This window comes from Sus scrofa, chromosome 6 (assembly GCF_000003025.6).
Source record: "Sus scrofa isolate TJ Tabasco breed Duroc chromosome 6, Sscrofa11.1, whole genome shotgun sequence".
NCBI classification, from domain to species: Eukaryota; Metazoa; Chordata; class Mammalia; order Artiodactyla; family Suidae; genus Sus; species Sus scrofa.
Window position 1 is genome coordinate 84,646,117 of NC_010448.4, and position 16,366 is coordinate 84,662,482.

At 40.8% G+C, this 16,366-nt stretch overlaps 1 protein-coding gene across 2 annotated transcripts in view; it reads right to left on the bottom strand.

Moving 5' to 3' along the window:
* WASF2 (WAS protein family member 2) overlaps positions 1-16,366 on the bottom strand; it is a 75,687-nt gene that overhangs the window by 24,375 nt on the left and 34,946 nt on the right. Inside the window, exon 1 of one of the 2 annotated variants that reach the window (XM_021093312.1) lies at positions 167-1,269. The gene's annotated coding sequence lies outside the window, so the exon portion shown is untranslated. 2 annotated transcript variants of the gene reach the window in all.

Consider the following 16,366-nt stretch of genomic DNA (forward strand, 5'->3'; position numbering starts at 1 on the left):
AAAGAAATCTAAAACAGCCTAATGGTTTTCATGCTAGGGAAAATGGCAAATTAAATGAAAAGGTAAAGCATAAAGGTAACATAAGGTAACACAGCCAAGTCCCCCAAGACTGCAAACTCTTGAAATCGAAACAGAATAAAACAAATCAAAACAGAGGTTTACTTACATCAAATCTTAAAACACCAGCTCATCACCAAAAAAGCTGATTGTGAAAACAAAATGCTTAAACCAAGCTAAACCTCATAGATCTTAAAAGTGAACCAACATATTGTCTGACCGAAAGGGAGAAGAAAAAAGCTCTTCAGACTCAAAGAGGGAGTAGAACCCTTAGGAACAGACTGCTCCTTGTTATGGACATTCTGATCTGCTAAGAGTAAAAATAAAACAGGAAGCCAGCAGCTTGGGGAACAAGATTTCCTGTCACCAAGAGCAACAGCCCAAGAACCAAGAGAATCAGCTGTTTGCTCATAACTTTGAACCTCCCTTTAATAGTCACTGTGTGGCAGCTGCGCCTATCTTTGGGTGCAGAGGTGTTTCCTGAATATTTGTCTACTGTCTAAGGAAATAATTTTCATTCCGTTCCTCTGCTAAGTTCCCCTTTGACTCAATGGGTTTTCTAATCCAAACTCTGGACTTTCCCTTCCAGTCTAACTCTTCTTCTCTTTTACATAATGTAAAAGGTACTGGGTACTAAGATGCAAGCTTTAGTTAACCCATGCTGAAAAAGAGAGCTTAGAACAGAAAAGAAGGAAAGGGGTTACAAATCAAAGACTCTCACAGGGCTCTGTCCCTCTGGATGCCCTTAGATTTCAAACTTTCAAGCTTTCTGGAAGAACCAGAAATTCAGGGGTGTAGCCAGAGATAACTGAAAAATTGGTTCCCTCCATTAACGATCTTTTCAGAACTTGTTCTCAGAGGAGCTAAAGGAGCCAGCTCCCACTGAAATTCTGTGTCAAACGTGGCTACTGACAGGGCATTCCAGACATTCTCTTTGGATACCTAATGGAAACTGGATTCCAGATGGCTAGGTAAATGTCAGGCTGGGGGCGGACCTCAGGAAGCCACTTTAACGCTTTAGCATTTATGCCTTCCCAAGTACCTCGGGTAAGCAGACACAAATGGAGTCAACCCTGTGTCATCTGGGGAATGTTAACCTGGAAGGGAGTTCTCAACAGCAAGATAGCTACAAAGAGCCAGCTCCCATAACCAGCCAGAGTACTCAAGAAATTACAATGTCAATATCCATCAAGACAAAACAATTAGAAAAGTGAATCTCTTAAAAAAAAAAAAAAAAAAAAGTCAATCTGTTTCAGAGCCACCAAAGACAAGAGTCCCTATTATATGGAAATATCTGCATCACTGCTCATTTTTCTTCTGGATAATCAAGGTTAGTTGTATTCTGCCAGAGAAATATGGAATTGTGCATGATATGAATCACAATACTAACTTGACCAAGAAAAAAATCCTACATTCCAGTGAAGATAAACTTACAAATGGGCAAAGTCTTCCAAGGCTACTGACTCAACTCAGGTTCAAGTTGTAGAGTTGAGACATACTTGAATTAGTGCCCTAACTCTTGATGCTTTAGTAGCTGTGTGATCTTAGACAATTTTCCTGGAGACATTAAATAATATAACGCATATAAAATGTCCACTACAGAGCTAAGAAAAAAAGGTAGTTAATTTGTAGTTCCACAGACCTTAGGCAAATGTTGTAAAATCAACTTTATTCATTGATAAATATCTTAAAACATTTTAAACCATGGACATATTATGTAATAGAATGCAATATTCACATAAGTTTAAAGATGAGGAGTTCCCACTGTGGCACAACGTGATCAGGAGCATCTCTTTAGCACCAGAACGCAGGTTCAATCCCTGGCCCAGCACAGTGGGGTAAAGGATCTGGCATCGCCTCAGCTATGGTATAAGTCGCAACTGTGGCTCAGATCTGATCCTGATGGGGGGGGGGGGGCGGACTCCATATGCCATGGGGCAGCCAAAAAAGAAAAGAAAAAAAAAAAAAGATGAAACGCTAGACTTCAACGAAATTTGTGGGTTTTTTCCCCTGGAGGCTGCTCCCAGTTATGCTTCTGGACCCCTTGAAGAATATACATTCTCCCTCTCTTCCTCTCTTTTATTATATTATTATTATTATTATTATATATTTTTTGTCTTTTTAGGGCCACACCTGCGGCATATGGAAGTTCCCAGGCTAGGGGTCCAATCAGAGCTGTAGCTGCAGGCCTACGACACAGCCACAGCAATACCAGATCTGAGCCACATCTGCAACCTACACACAGCTCAAGGCAATACCAGATCCTTAACCCACTGAGCAAGGCCAGGGATCAAACCTGTGTCCTCAGGGATGCTAGTCAGATACGTTTCCTCTGAACCACGATGGGAACTCCTCCTCTCTTTTATACTGAGTTCCTCATCTGAACCACAGAACAAAGAAAATGATTAGAGTGACTATTTTCTCAATTCTCCTCAAGAGTATACATAACAAGCACCATTCCAGATGTACTGGAGAAAAGTTAATATGTTACATACAATGGACGCCTAACGGCATTAGGGTTTAATTCTCTCATGGAAATCCAGTTGAGAAAAGTTCCTCTTCATCAGTTGTCATTGAGTAGAAAATCTGTGGAGCACTGAGTGTTGAGGAACCACTGAATTAAGGAAATGACATGGTCAAATCTACATTTTAGACAAATCATTCTAACAGAATTAGAGAAGTTTTACTTAGGCAGGAGAAGTGTGGAGGTAAGAAGACCAGTTGGAAAACTCTTCCCAGGCCAAGAAAGAGATGATAGAAATGGAGGCCCACCAGAGCCAGCAAATATGAACTGAGAAACCAGACAGGTTGCAGGGGTGGGTTCAACCCTTTAACCCTATCCTCAGTTCTCTCTTGATAGTTCTGTACAGTTATACTCACAAAGTAATAAAATGTATGTTTCTTTACTACAAGTATTATGAAAAGAGCACAGCAGAAAATAATACAATGCTGTTAATCAACTATATTTGAATTTAAAAAACAAAAGCAAAAAATAAACAAAGCAATATGAAAAGAGCTAAACGCTAGTTCTAATAATGAAGAGCAAGTAAAGAAAACCGAGAAAGCAGTTGTTCTTAGCAGGAAAAAAAAAGTTCTGGGATACATGAAAGTGGAATGCCCTGTCTTTATAGAATCAATAAAGCTCATGATTCAGTTATACTTTACTTTGATTAGAGAAATTACATGATATAGCGATATCTGCTAATTTGGGGCCCTGAGAAGGTCTTACCTTGGGGGATGTTACACAGGAGAGGAATTAAATTAAAACCACTGAGATGACAAAAATTACAGGTAAGGAGACTTTGATAAAGTCAGTTCCTTTTCATTAGCGCTGTCCTATATGAGAGTAGTTTCTCTTCAGAGGTTAGGAGTTCCCTAGTACCATCTTCTGGATGACCAGCTATGAGAAGAGATTCCTAGCCTATAAGATGTTGAGAGGTCACAATGGATGACTTCTACAACACTTTCTAAATCATAATGATTTAAATCTCACTCTGGGCTTCAGTTTCCTCATGTGCAAAATAAAGGAACTAAACTAGATGATCTTTAAGTAAGGTTCTAAAATTCCTGGATTTGCTTCTACCTAAGTTGCCATAACCTCCTCACTTGGCCAACAGCCACTTGTATTCTGAACACAAGGCCAGATACACGTCTAGAGCCGGTAGAGAGGGGATGGATCATGGCCATAAATCAAACCTTGCTCCAAATCGAGATTCATCTAGTTACCAAGACCGGCAGGATCCAGAATGGTAAAAGGGACATTCCAGACAGAGCCCTTTGCACTCTGGGGCCTCCCAAAGCAATCTGGGAGTTGGCTACCCAAAGAAATCCAAAGGCAAGACTGGCTTTGGACCAGCTCCAGATATCCAGCCAGACTCAGCAGCAACCTCCATCTTTACCCCTGGATACTTTCAGCCTAAGGGACTTGAGAATGAATCCGAGAATAAATAAAAGATTTCAGGCATCCCTTCCTAGTCATGGCCTGGAAGTATACTGACCAGTCTAGACCGCCAGTAGCAAGATGGGATTCATGCTTTGAACTGGAAACAGGATAAGGTGTTCTTTGAGGTCCCTTCAAACAGTTAAGATTCTACAAATCTGTATATCTGAAGTTACCATGGAATATTTATATATCACACTTGGTCAGTGTAAAGCCAAAAGGAGACTTCTTCATGTAGCCTACACTCTGAACTCAACTCTGTTCCAAACAGCCTGCAGCAGGAGTGAGGTGAGGTGAGATGTAGGGGTTGGGAGGGTGGAAGAAGGTGATAAAGGAAGGCTGCATGTGAGAGAGCAGATGCACTCATCTGTACACTACCCTCTGAATTCCTGTTATTTCCAGGACAGAAGGCAGATGACTGCTCATTCTGGCAGTGGTATTCATTACTAGCTGTTTATTATAAACAAATAAACAAACTTTCATTAAGAGCCAAGGTCACTGATAACACCTGCAGATTTCTACGGTCACATCCAAAAGCAAGTATATCTGAGCTACAGCAATAACCATAACAACAGAAATGCTTCTCAAGGCAGTTCCTCTTTGAAACATACCCCCAAAACGCTGATCAGCAGTAGCAGGGGATGAGAACATGTGGGGATAGTGTGTGTGTGTGTGGCAATTAGGACTTCTGCTTTCACTTCAGCATTTCCCAGTTGTACAATATATAAGAGGAGCTCTGCTCTTATCAAGAGAGAAATCTATGTTAAAGAGTATGCATTCCATAGGGGTTCAAAAATCTCAAATGCAAAGTCAAATAATTATTTGACTTCAAAACAACAGACAACACAATCTAAGTGTCTATTAAAGGGTTTAAAGAGTATGAATTTACTGCTACCTATAGCAGTCCTCACTATCATGCAACAATCACAAGGAGGAATGCCTCATTATAGACCTAAGCACCCACCCACTTCCTACTGAAATATAGGGAAGGGCTGAACCTACAACTATAACCAGACTCCTTCCAGACACAAGAAATTAGTGACAAATCAGTTTAGGTCACTAGAGTAATGTCCAAGAGAGCTAGCAAGACAAATGGAACTCCTAGGGTGGACAGAGAAAAGTATCTGGCTGGGAGAACCAAGAAAAAAAAAAAGCTTACTTGTGACCTAAAACCAGGGGAAATTTCCAGTTTCATAAAGGAACGACACCAGCTATGGACCTACATTCAATAAATGTAAAGGTCCTTCTTGTCCTAATTCGGTTTTGGGAAAGTAGCCCAGAGAAAGAGGACTTCTAAACTATAGTGTCTTACTCCCTGAACACACTGTACATCTATCAAGGACTACTCACATCCGGTAATTTCCTAACTTTCCATTATCTTTTGGGGGCAATACCACCTTTTGTTCTTACTTTTATTACTCTTCAGGCTCTTCACAGCTCTTCTCCTAAAGCTAAAACTGGGGGATAACTTTTACCTTCAAAACTGGTTTCTTCTATTATCAACCATTCCATAGAAAATTGCCTTTAATTTTTTTTTTTTTTTTTTGCTTTTTAGGGCCACATCCACTGAGAGAGGCCAGGGATCGAACCAGCAACCTCATGGTTGCTAGTCAGATTCGTTTCCGCTGTACCACGACGGGAACGCCCCAAAATTGCCTTTTAAATGGCCAAAATTAAGCTCACTTTTTTTTTAGTAGGATCCATCTGGTTATCCAAAAGAAAATACACTTAACCTGTGAGTCAGAAACCTGGATTCTAGTTCTTAACCTAATGATAACTAGCATTTGAGAAAAAACTTTCCTTTTTTTATATGATTTTTATTTTTTTCATTATAGTTGATTTACAGTGTTCTGTCAATTTCTACTGTACAGCAAAGTGGCCCAGTCATATATATATATATATATATATATATATATATTCTTTTTCTCACATTATCCTCCATCATGTTCCATCACAAGTGACTAGATAATAGTTCCCTGTGCTAAATAGCAGAATCACATTCCTTATCCATTCCAAATGCAACAGTTTTGCATTAACCCCAAACTCCCAGTCTATCCCACTCCCTCCCCTTCCCCCTTGGCAACCACAAGTCTGTTCTCTAAGTCCATGAGTTTCTTTTCTGTGGAAACTCATCTTTCTAGTTCAGCTTTGAGGTGACTTAAAAAAAAAAAAATGCTTGAGAGATGCTAGGAAACTAAGATTTTGTTTGCAAAGTATTCTGAGCTCAACAACAAAGGATTTATTCATGCAAAATATTTCCTGTGTCTTCCATCTTTGCCTAAGTTCCTTGGTATGTATCCACTTAAATTATAATGTTATCACTGATGACTTTCAGTCACAGACATATTTTACTTTCCCAATCTAATGCCAATTTCTAGCAATACCTACTTTATCAAAGTGGAATGGTTTGAAACACTCCAAACTGGAGCTCTCGTTGCTGCTCAGAGGTTAAGAACTCGACATAGTGTCTGTGAGGATGAGGGCTAGATCCCTGGCCTCACTCAGTGAGTTACGAATCCATCATTGTCTCAAGCTCCAGTGTAGGTCACAGATGCGGCCCAGATCCACTCTTGCCATGGCTGTGCTAGGCCTCAGCTGCAGCTCTGATTTGGCCCCTAGCCTGGGAACTTCCATATGCCACAGGTGTGGCTGTAAAAAAAAAGAAAAAAGAATGAAATACTACAAACTATCAATCTGAAAGGCTTTTTTTTTTAAGAGCCGCATGTGCATAAGATATGGAAGCAACAGCCAAGATATGGAAGCAATTCAACTGCTCTTCAACAGATGAATGGATAAAGATGTGGTATGCTCACGCACACGTACACACACACACACACACACACACACACACTGGACTACTACTCAGCCGTAAAATAAAACAATGAAATCTTGCCATCTGCAACAACATGGATGGATCTAGAGGGTATTATGTTCAGCGCAATAAGTCAGACAGAGAGACAAATACTACATGATTTCACTTATTGTGGAATCTAAAAAACAAATGAACAAACATAACTAACAAAATTATGGATACAGAAAACAAATAGGTGGTGGCAAGAGAGGAAAGGGAAAGAAATGGGTGAAGATTAAGAGGTACCAACTTTGGAGTTCCTGTCATGGCTCAATGGTAACAAACCTGACTAGGATCTATGACGATGTGGGTTTGATCCCTGGCCTCAATCAGTGGGTTATGAATCCAGCATTGCTATGAGCTGTGGTGCAGGTCACAGATCCAGCTTGGATTTGGCGTTGCTGTGGCTGTAGTGAAGGCTGGCGGCTGCAGCTCCTTTTCAACCCCTGGTCTGAGAACTTCTATATTCCTCAAGTGTGGCCCTAAAAAGCAACAAAGAAAAGAAAAGAATCCAACTGCGGCAGGTTGCTGCTGAGGCACAGATTTGATCCTCAGCCCAGAGCAGTGAGTTATAGGATCTGAAATTGCTGCAGCTATGGTGCAGATTGCAACTGTGGCTTGGATTCAGTCCCTGCCCTGGGAACTTCCATTTGCCATGGGTACAGCCATTATAAAAAAAAGAGGTACCAACTTCCAGTCAGGGGGTTCTCATCAAACACAAAGATTTTTTTCTATTTCTTTAATTTTATATTTATATGAAATGATGGATGTCAAATCATTATGCTGGGGAGTTCCCACTGTGGCTCAGTGGTAACGAACTCAACTAGTATCCATGAGGATGCACGTTCAATACTTGGCTCTGCTCAGTGCGTTAAGGATCTGCCATTGCCACAAGCTGTGGTATCGGTTGCAGATGCAGCTTGGATCTGGTGTTGCTATAGCTGTGGTGCAGGCAGGCAGCTGTAGCTCTTACTCGACCCCTAGCCTGGAAACTTCCACATGCCAAGGGTACAGCCCTAAAAGACACACAGACACAAAAAAATTATGCTGCATACCTTAAATGTATACAGTGATACACGTCAACTATATTTCAATAAAACTGGAAAAGGAAGTTCCCATTGTGGCTCAGCAGCATCCAACCCAACTAGTATCCATGAGGACGCAGGTTCTATCCCTGGCCTCGCTCAGTGGATTAAGGATCTGGGTTGCTGTGAATCATGGTGTAGGTTGCAGATGCGGCTCAGATCTGGCATTGCTGTGGCTGTGGTATAGGCTGGCAGTTGCAGCTGTGACTGGACCCCTAGGCTGGAAACTTCCATATGCCCGAGAATGTGGCCCTAAAAAGAGCACCCTCCCAAAAAGGCTAACTTTTACTAATTAGATAAATATAAATTATCAATGATTTTACTGAGAAGTGAAGAAATCTTATTCCTAACATTTGTGGGTACTTACTACCAGATTCCTTTCAGCTATAGTCATCGACTAAGCGTTAAATTTACATAGGAGTTTAACATGAAAATCACCTTTAACAAAGCAAAAATATTAAACCTCAACCAATCACAACATTATTAGAAATGTGTCAATAACTCACATAAGCCCTAATAACACATTCTTTAAGAGCTTCCTTTATTTATAGCCAATGATAGAAGTGTAATCTCTGGTTGGTCAAGGCCAAAAATCTGAGATAAGAGGACAGAACGCACAAAATGTATTCCTCTCCAAGTACCTGGGCTTGAGTAGCTGGGAAGCCAAACCTGGGTGTGTGCTACCATACGGGAACCCACAGTGGTATTTATGGAAAAGTGTCTAATCCCAGTTTTCTACCTTACCCTGGGATGGAGAAAATGGAGCTAGGCTGGTACTTTTCTTTCCTGGTTCTTGCAAGCAGCAGTGACTAGGTTAAGCTCCCTACGGACAAGGCACTGGAGCACCCACTGGTGGATTAGATACAGAAGAAAGTCTGAAAACGAGGAAGGAAGGACATGTTCAAGGCTGAATCATACATCAGGCACCGAGTAAGCCTCATTTCATCCTGTTGGCTCTCTAACCATGCATTTTTATCTTATGATGCTTCTCTTCATATTTCAAGCTTCCTTCTGCAATAGCTACTCCCTCTCTGGGGTGGGAAGGCCAAAAAAGAAACCAGTTTTACACAAATGAGAAAAGTCAGAGAAAAAAAGGTTACAGAGGAACAAAACAAAAAAGGAAATTCAGCAAAATGTTTTGCTGACAGCTAAGGGCAATACACAAACACACTGTGTGGTCATGGAGCAGACAGGAGCAGTAGTCCTGGATGTGACTGTTAATAAGCTAGCTTAACTGAGGAGAGAGATGTAGCAATCACAACTACTTCTGAACACCAGGGACTGGAATTATGGAGCAAACCGCCATGAAATTCCATATCAACTATTCTATTCTGCCAGCTATAATAAGAATTTATTCCTGAAAAAGTGTCATACCCTCATCTGTCACTAACGGCCAAGCCACCAGCAACTAAGAGCAGCAAAGGGTAGCAGTACATCTACTTCCTCTCACAAGGTCTACTCACCATTCAAACGATGGGATTTATAAGGAAAAGTCCTTGAACAGAGGGAAAAGAAGTGCCCATTTCTTTTCTTTCTACCCTCAGTTTACTAGGCAGTTAGCAGAGCCCTCAAAACCTAATGAGCAGTGGCAGAGAACAGCTAGAGCATGGATATTAAGAGACAGAGGTGTGGATTTCAACCCACTACTGACAAATTTCAGCTTTAAGACCTTGGCAAGCAGTCAATCTCTCAGTCTGCTTCCTAATCTACTGTTAAAATTAGTATAATGAATCTTAGTTTGTAAAGTTGTTTTGAAGAAAAATGAAATAACGCATGTATAAAATGCTTAACATAGTTACCTGGCACAGAATAATTACAACAGTAGTAGTGACGGCAGTAGTGGTGGTGGTACTAGTACTAGTACCACCACCACTACTACTACTACTAGTAGTAGCAGCAGCAGTGAAAGAAGTACTAATTCTACATCTATCTAGCACTTAATATGCAGTTCTCTTAACCATTAAACAACACTACTAATAAGCTTCAGGTTGTATTAGTGGCTACCTACTAATTACAGCACCCTTAAAAATCAATGAATATTTATCAAGTAGACACTAGAAGACAAAGAGAAATATTAAATCCCTCCTTTGACTCCAAGAGCTTATAATTTAATTGAGGGGATAGATAAAATGCAGTTAAGTAACAATATAGCAAACAAACAGAAGTTCAGTTTTCAAACAAATGATGTAGTCACTGATGACAACAGAATGGTTGAAAATATCACTTTTTTTTTTTTGTCTTTCCTAGGGCCGTATCCTTGGCGTATGGAGGTTACCAGGCTAGGGGTCTAATCGGAGCTATAGCCGCTGGCCTACGCCACAGCCACAGCAACGCGGGATCCGAGCCATGTCTTCGACCTACACCACATCTCTTGGCAACACCAGATCCTTAACCCACTGAGCAAGGCCAGGGATTGAACCCGCAACCTCATGGTTCCTAGTCGGATTCATTAACCACCGAGCCATGACGGGAACTCCGAAAATATCACTTTGAACTGAAGAAACTGAAAAGACTTCCTGGAATAAAGATGTGAATTGGGCAGGATCTGGATATAAAGAAGAGGAAGTTTTTCATGTAGGGGTAATCAAAGCAAAAGTCTTGAATTCTACTACTAAGAATTTACGGAAAAATCACAATTCTATTCGGCTGTTATGGTATTTCATCAAATCTAAGATGCACCGTGATTCAAGAGATGTTAAAATGTGGGGAAATGTACGTCTCAGAATCAATAAAATTTTTTTTCTATAATGTGAGAGGGTGAACAAGATGATCTTTAAAAGTTCTGCCCATTACTAAAATGATGAATCTGTAACTCAGACTTAGAATATTCAAGTTTTACCAAATCATCAACACCATGGGAAGAACAAAAATAATAAAAAGTAAGAGACACTGGAACCACATTCATTACTTGCAAGGCTAAACTGTTTACTTCCTAACTAGGATGTTCTAATATCCTTGTCTGGTGATTCCTTTATCTCTGTCATTTCCGAATGTTTCTACCAACTAATTTTTCTCCTAAGTATGGGCTACTTTTTCCTGCCAAGTCTGGTAACTTTTTTAATACTTTTTTTTTTCTTTTTATGGCTGCACTTGCGGCATATGGAAGTTCCCAGGCTAGGGGTCAAATCAGAGCTGCAGGTGCCAGCCTACACCACAATCATGGCAACACAAGATCCAAGCAGCAGCTGCAACCTACACCCCAGCTTGTAGCAAAGCCAGATCCTTAATCCACTGAGCAGGGCCAAGGATCGAATCCACATCCTTATGGATACTATGTCGGGTTCTTAACCCACTGAGCCCAACATGAACTCCTGGTAACTTTTGCTTGGATGTTGGACATTGTGATTTTACAACACTGAGTATCAACACTGCTGTCTTGGTTTCAAGAGTGTTGGGCTTCGTTCTGGTAGGCAGTTATTTTTGGTTCAGTTTGGTATGTCTGAGGCTTGTGTTTAAGCTTTGTTAGGGTGGGTCTTGAGTAGTCTTTACTCTAGGGGTATATTAGCCCTAATACAAAGACAAGGCCCTTCTGTGATCTCTACTGGATGTTCTCTACTGGACCTCTGCTGGAGACTGAGCAACATGAGCTAGACTACTCTGGCTGGTACCAACTCAAACACCTCCCTGCACTGGGAACAAGTTAGCTCATCACTTCCTGGTCAATCTTTCCCCAGCCTCCTGCAGTTTGGTGTCAGGTGTGTGTGTGATCAGCCAAGCCTCAAGGGGACCCTGAGGAGATTCTAGAACAGTTTTTCTGCATAGCCCCTTCTTTTCCAGAACCTCACACCACAGCCTCCAGTTGCCTCAACCTCCCTTAAACTACAATTTCTGTCTCTTCTGTTCAGTAAGACTAATGTGTTCTGCTTGGGATCCCCCCTTGCTCCATGGTTAGCATATACATCTAGACAGAAAGTCAGGGTAATCACAGGGCTCACCCCCTTTATTTCTCCTTCTCCAGCAATCAAAGCCACAAGCTCCCTGTTTAAGTCAGTACTGATCTTCACTCTAGTTCTGCAAGGTCCCCAATCATAAAGAGAATTATTCTTAAAGTCATATTAATTTCAATTTATCTATATACAATCAGCATATGCCATGGAGTATTTTTTTTTTTTTTTTTTGGTCTTTTTGCTATTTCTTGGGCCGCTCCCGCGGTATATGGAGGTTCCCAGGCTAGGAGTCTAATCGGAGCTGTAGTCACCGGCCTACGCCAGAGCCATAGCAACGCGGGATCTGAGCCGTGTCTGCAACCTACACCACAGCTCACGGCAACACCGGATCGTTAACCCACTGAGCAAGGGCAGGGACCAAACCCGCAACCTCATGGTTCCTAGTCGGATTCGTTAACCACTGCGCCACAACGGGAACTCCATGGAGTATTTCTAAAAGGAATAAATACATAGGATACCATCATCATAACCCATAACATATCTGATAACATATTTAATTTTTTGAACAACCATAATTAAGAATGACAGAAAAGTTTTCTTTTTTAAAGTTAATACTCTTAGATGCTTCCCACATTCAAAAATCAATAACAGCTTGGAGAACTCAGAGGCCTGTTCGGTCAAGAAATTCAAGAGTTCCCTGGTGGCTCAGTGGGTTAAGTATCCAGTATTATCACTGCTATAGCACAGGTGTGATCCTTGATCCCGGAACTCTCATGTGCTGAGAGCCAAAAGAGAGAGAGAGAGAAAGAGACTCAAGGATTCCCTGAGTCTACTGAGCCAATAGTTATGACTTTGGGCTGGTTAATCTCTCTAAGCCTCATCTGTAAAATGGGGGAAATAAAACCTACTTCATAGGATGGTTCTAAGGATAAAATGTGATAGCCTTCTCGAGGGGTATCTAGGACCTACTAGATACCTAATAACTGAGAGTTCTCATTATTGCTGATTCAAAGAAATGCTGAGTTTGTTTGGACTCACCTCCTAGTGGTAATAAAATACTTTAAGAAGAACAGGTCAAATTAAATAACATTGAGTATTACACAAAGGGCTCTCCTAATTGGTTCTCTTTTCTTTGGTCTCAGTAGAAACCAAGAGGTTGATGGGCCTCTTAACTTCTGAAACAGACTCTCTGAGAGTGTGAAGACAAGTGCAGAGAAAGAAATGGATGGCCTCTACTTACATTATACCAAGTCTAAGGATTAAGACAAAGGGTATCAGTCTTCCAAATCATGGTCAAGAGTCAATTCAATATTTTCACTTTATGTACTTTGAAAGCAAAAGGGTCTCAAAGGCACTATTATCTGGATTGTGGCATTTCTTTAAAAAAAAAAAAAAAAAGAGAGAGAGAAAAAAATCCTTTCATCTTAAAGGCCGAAGGCAAATGTCACCAATTCTAAGAAGCCTTCCTTGACTCTTCTAGCCTGAAGTCACTTCTACCCCTCCAAAAGTGCCAAAGAAATATGCTAAACCTTATATGGCACTCACTACATCCTATATTGTAGCACAGATTTTTGGGAGTGTACAACTCTTTGAACACGGAACAGAAAAACAAAATATCAGAGTTCCCGTTGTGGCTCAGTGGTTAACAAATCTGACTAGAAACCATAAGGTTGCGGGTTTGATCCCTGGGCTCGCTCAGTGGGTTAAGGATCTGGTGTTGTCTTGAGCTGTGGTGTAGGTCGCAGATGCGGTTCAGATCCTGCATTGCTGTGGCTCTGGCACAGGCCGGTGGCTACAGCTCTGATTACGAAAAAAAAAAGAAAAGCAAAATATCTTTAAACTGAACAGAAGCAGTAGTAACAATAGTAGCTATCTGGAACCAAGAGTGGGATTCTTTTTTTTTTGCTGTTATTCTTTTTAGGGCTGCACCCACGGCATATGGAGGTTCCCAGGATAGGGGTCAAATGGGAGCTGTAGCCACTGGTCTATACCACAGCCACAGCAACACCAGATCTGAGCTGCATCTGCGACCTATACCACAGCCCAAAGCAACACCAATCACTGAGCAAGGCCAGGGATCAAACCTCCATCCTCATGGATACTAGTCAGGTTCATTTCTGCTGAGCCACAATGGGAACTTCAAGAGTGGGATTCTTAAAATTTCTTTGTATCCTGTAGTGTCTGCCCGATAAATATCTGTTGAATACCTAAAATGTGTCGGGTATTCATTCACATTTTCTCGAATATCTCTAATCTTCAAAACACTTCTGAAAGGTAAGTGGTAGCATTCTAATTTTACAGATGAAAAAACCAAAAAACTAAGAGCAGTTCTGCAACTTTATCAGAGTCACACAGTCAGCTTTTAAACCCAGGTCCATCTGTGTCCATGACACCATAATGACCCCTCAAAAAACACTCAAATCAAGGAGTTAGACAAATATGCCCTTATTTCTCATTTTTATACACAAATGCCACCAAACCCTAGGCTAGTTCCTTCCTCCTCGAAAAAAAAGTACATGCTAACATAGGAAAGCCTTCCTGGAGCTCTCTTGTGGGTACAGGGTAAGGATCCAGTGTTGCTGCAGCGGCTTGGGTTGCTGCTGTGGTACAGAGTCAATCCCTGGCCTGGGAACTTTTATATACTGTGGTAGAGGCCAAAAAAAGAAAGAAAGAGAGAGAGAGAGAGAGGAAGGAAGGAAGGAAGGAAGGAAGGAAAAAGAAAGTCTTCCTGACATATTTACCCTAGAAGTGAAAAGGTGTTCATGGGAACATACTGCTTTCTCCCTTTCTACACCCAGTTTTAGCCAGCTGCTCAGGGGCTTCACATCTTTCACTTTAAACAACACAAACACTGGCTCATTTAAAGTGCCAACCTCAGATAACATGTTCAGATGCTATTACTTTTCAAACAAACTCATGTTTTCAAACAGCTAGGCATCTGGGGTTCCATCACTTCTGACAGGTTACTTTTATCTACAGGGTCCCTGAAAATCATTTTAAGTTTCATTTTCTGTGCACTGTTCAGCTCATCAAATCTTATCATCAGGGAATACCCCACCCCAACAAAGTGCCTAATTTTTCATCTTCTTTTACAACGAACCAAAACATGTTTCAATGGGTAATTCTTAAACTGTATACAGTCGTCCTCCTCAGTGGATGCTTGAAAGTACTAAACCCTATACATATGATATTTTTTTTTCTTTCCTTGTTGAGAACTTTCACCTTTTCACTTAAAGGAGGCACTTTACAGCCTCTCTTTGGCATATCTGAATTGCCAGTATTACTACTCCTGTGCCTTGGGACCATTACTAGGGTTATAAGGACTGCTTGAACCCTAGCACTGTGACAACTCGATAACTGATCTGATAACAGAGACAGATGCTAGGTGACCAATGTGCAGGCAGCACAAACAGCATGGATATGGTGAACAAAGCGATGATTCATGTCTGGGGCAAGACAGAATGGGGCAGTGTGAGATGTCATTATACTACCAGAATGGCGCAAAATTTAGAATGTATGAATTGTTTATTTCTGGAATTTTCCATTTAATAATTTTGGACTGCTGCTGACTGAGGGTAAATGAAACCGCAGAAAGTGAAACTGCGGATAAGGGACAATGGCTACATGTATATTTTAAAATAATATTCTTCTGACCCCTTTTCTAAAAAGCACAGTTGTTTTTCCTTTTTAGCCCAAGTAAAGATAATTATATCAGAAGTCAGTTTTCCTCCATCTCCTTCTGCATAAGGGGAATACTGAAAAGATAAGTCTTTTTAAATTATTAAATGTAAATAGCTCATTAAATATAATCCAATTACTTTAATTGTAAAAAGGAAGTAATTACAATATGTACATGTATTCCTGCCTGGTAGATTTAATATCTTAAATTAATCTTTTCAGCATTAACATTTTAAATTAACCTTTGACATTAGAAAACTTCAAGAAACTGATGTCTATTTTAAATACATACACATATGTACATATGTGTGTGTAAAAAGCTGTACTTGGTGGAATTTTTTTTTTTTTTGGTTTTTAGGGCTGCACCCAAGGCGTACCAAAATTCCCAGGCTAGGGACTGAATCAGAGCTACAGCTGCCGGCCACAGCCACATGGGATCTGAGCCATGTCTGTGACCTACACCACAGCTCATGGCAACGCTGGCTCCTTTAACCCACTGAGCGGGGCCAGGGATCAAACCTGTGACCTCATGGATACTAGTTAGGTTCATTTCTGCTGAGCCACAACAGGAACTGTGATCTTTGTTGTGATTTTACCCACAGACAATTTTAGTGGGAACAGGCCCATTCCCACAGACAGGGTAATTAAATTACACCTGCCTTAACTGTACTGCTATTTCTTGTCAGCCATAAATCATGTTAAAGGGTCTGTTTTAAATTCTAATGCCTTCACAGGACAAAAAGCCAAAAGATGAATTCTGTGGCATTCTAATAGGCACAAAAACTTTACTTAGAAAGCCAATTCCAAGTAAAAACTTCTTAGGAGCAGGTTTCTGGTATATAGTAGCCTAAACTTTCCACTACCTAAT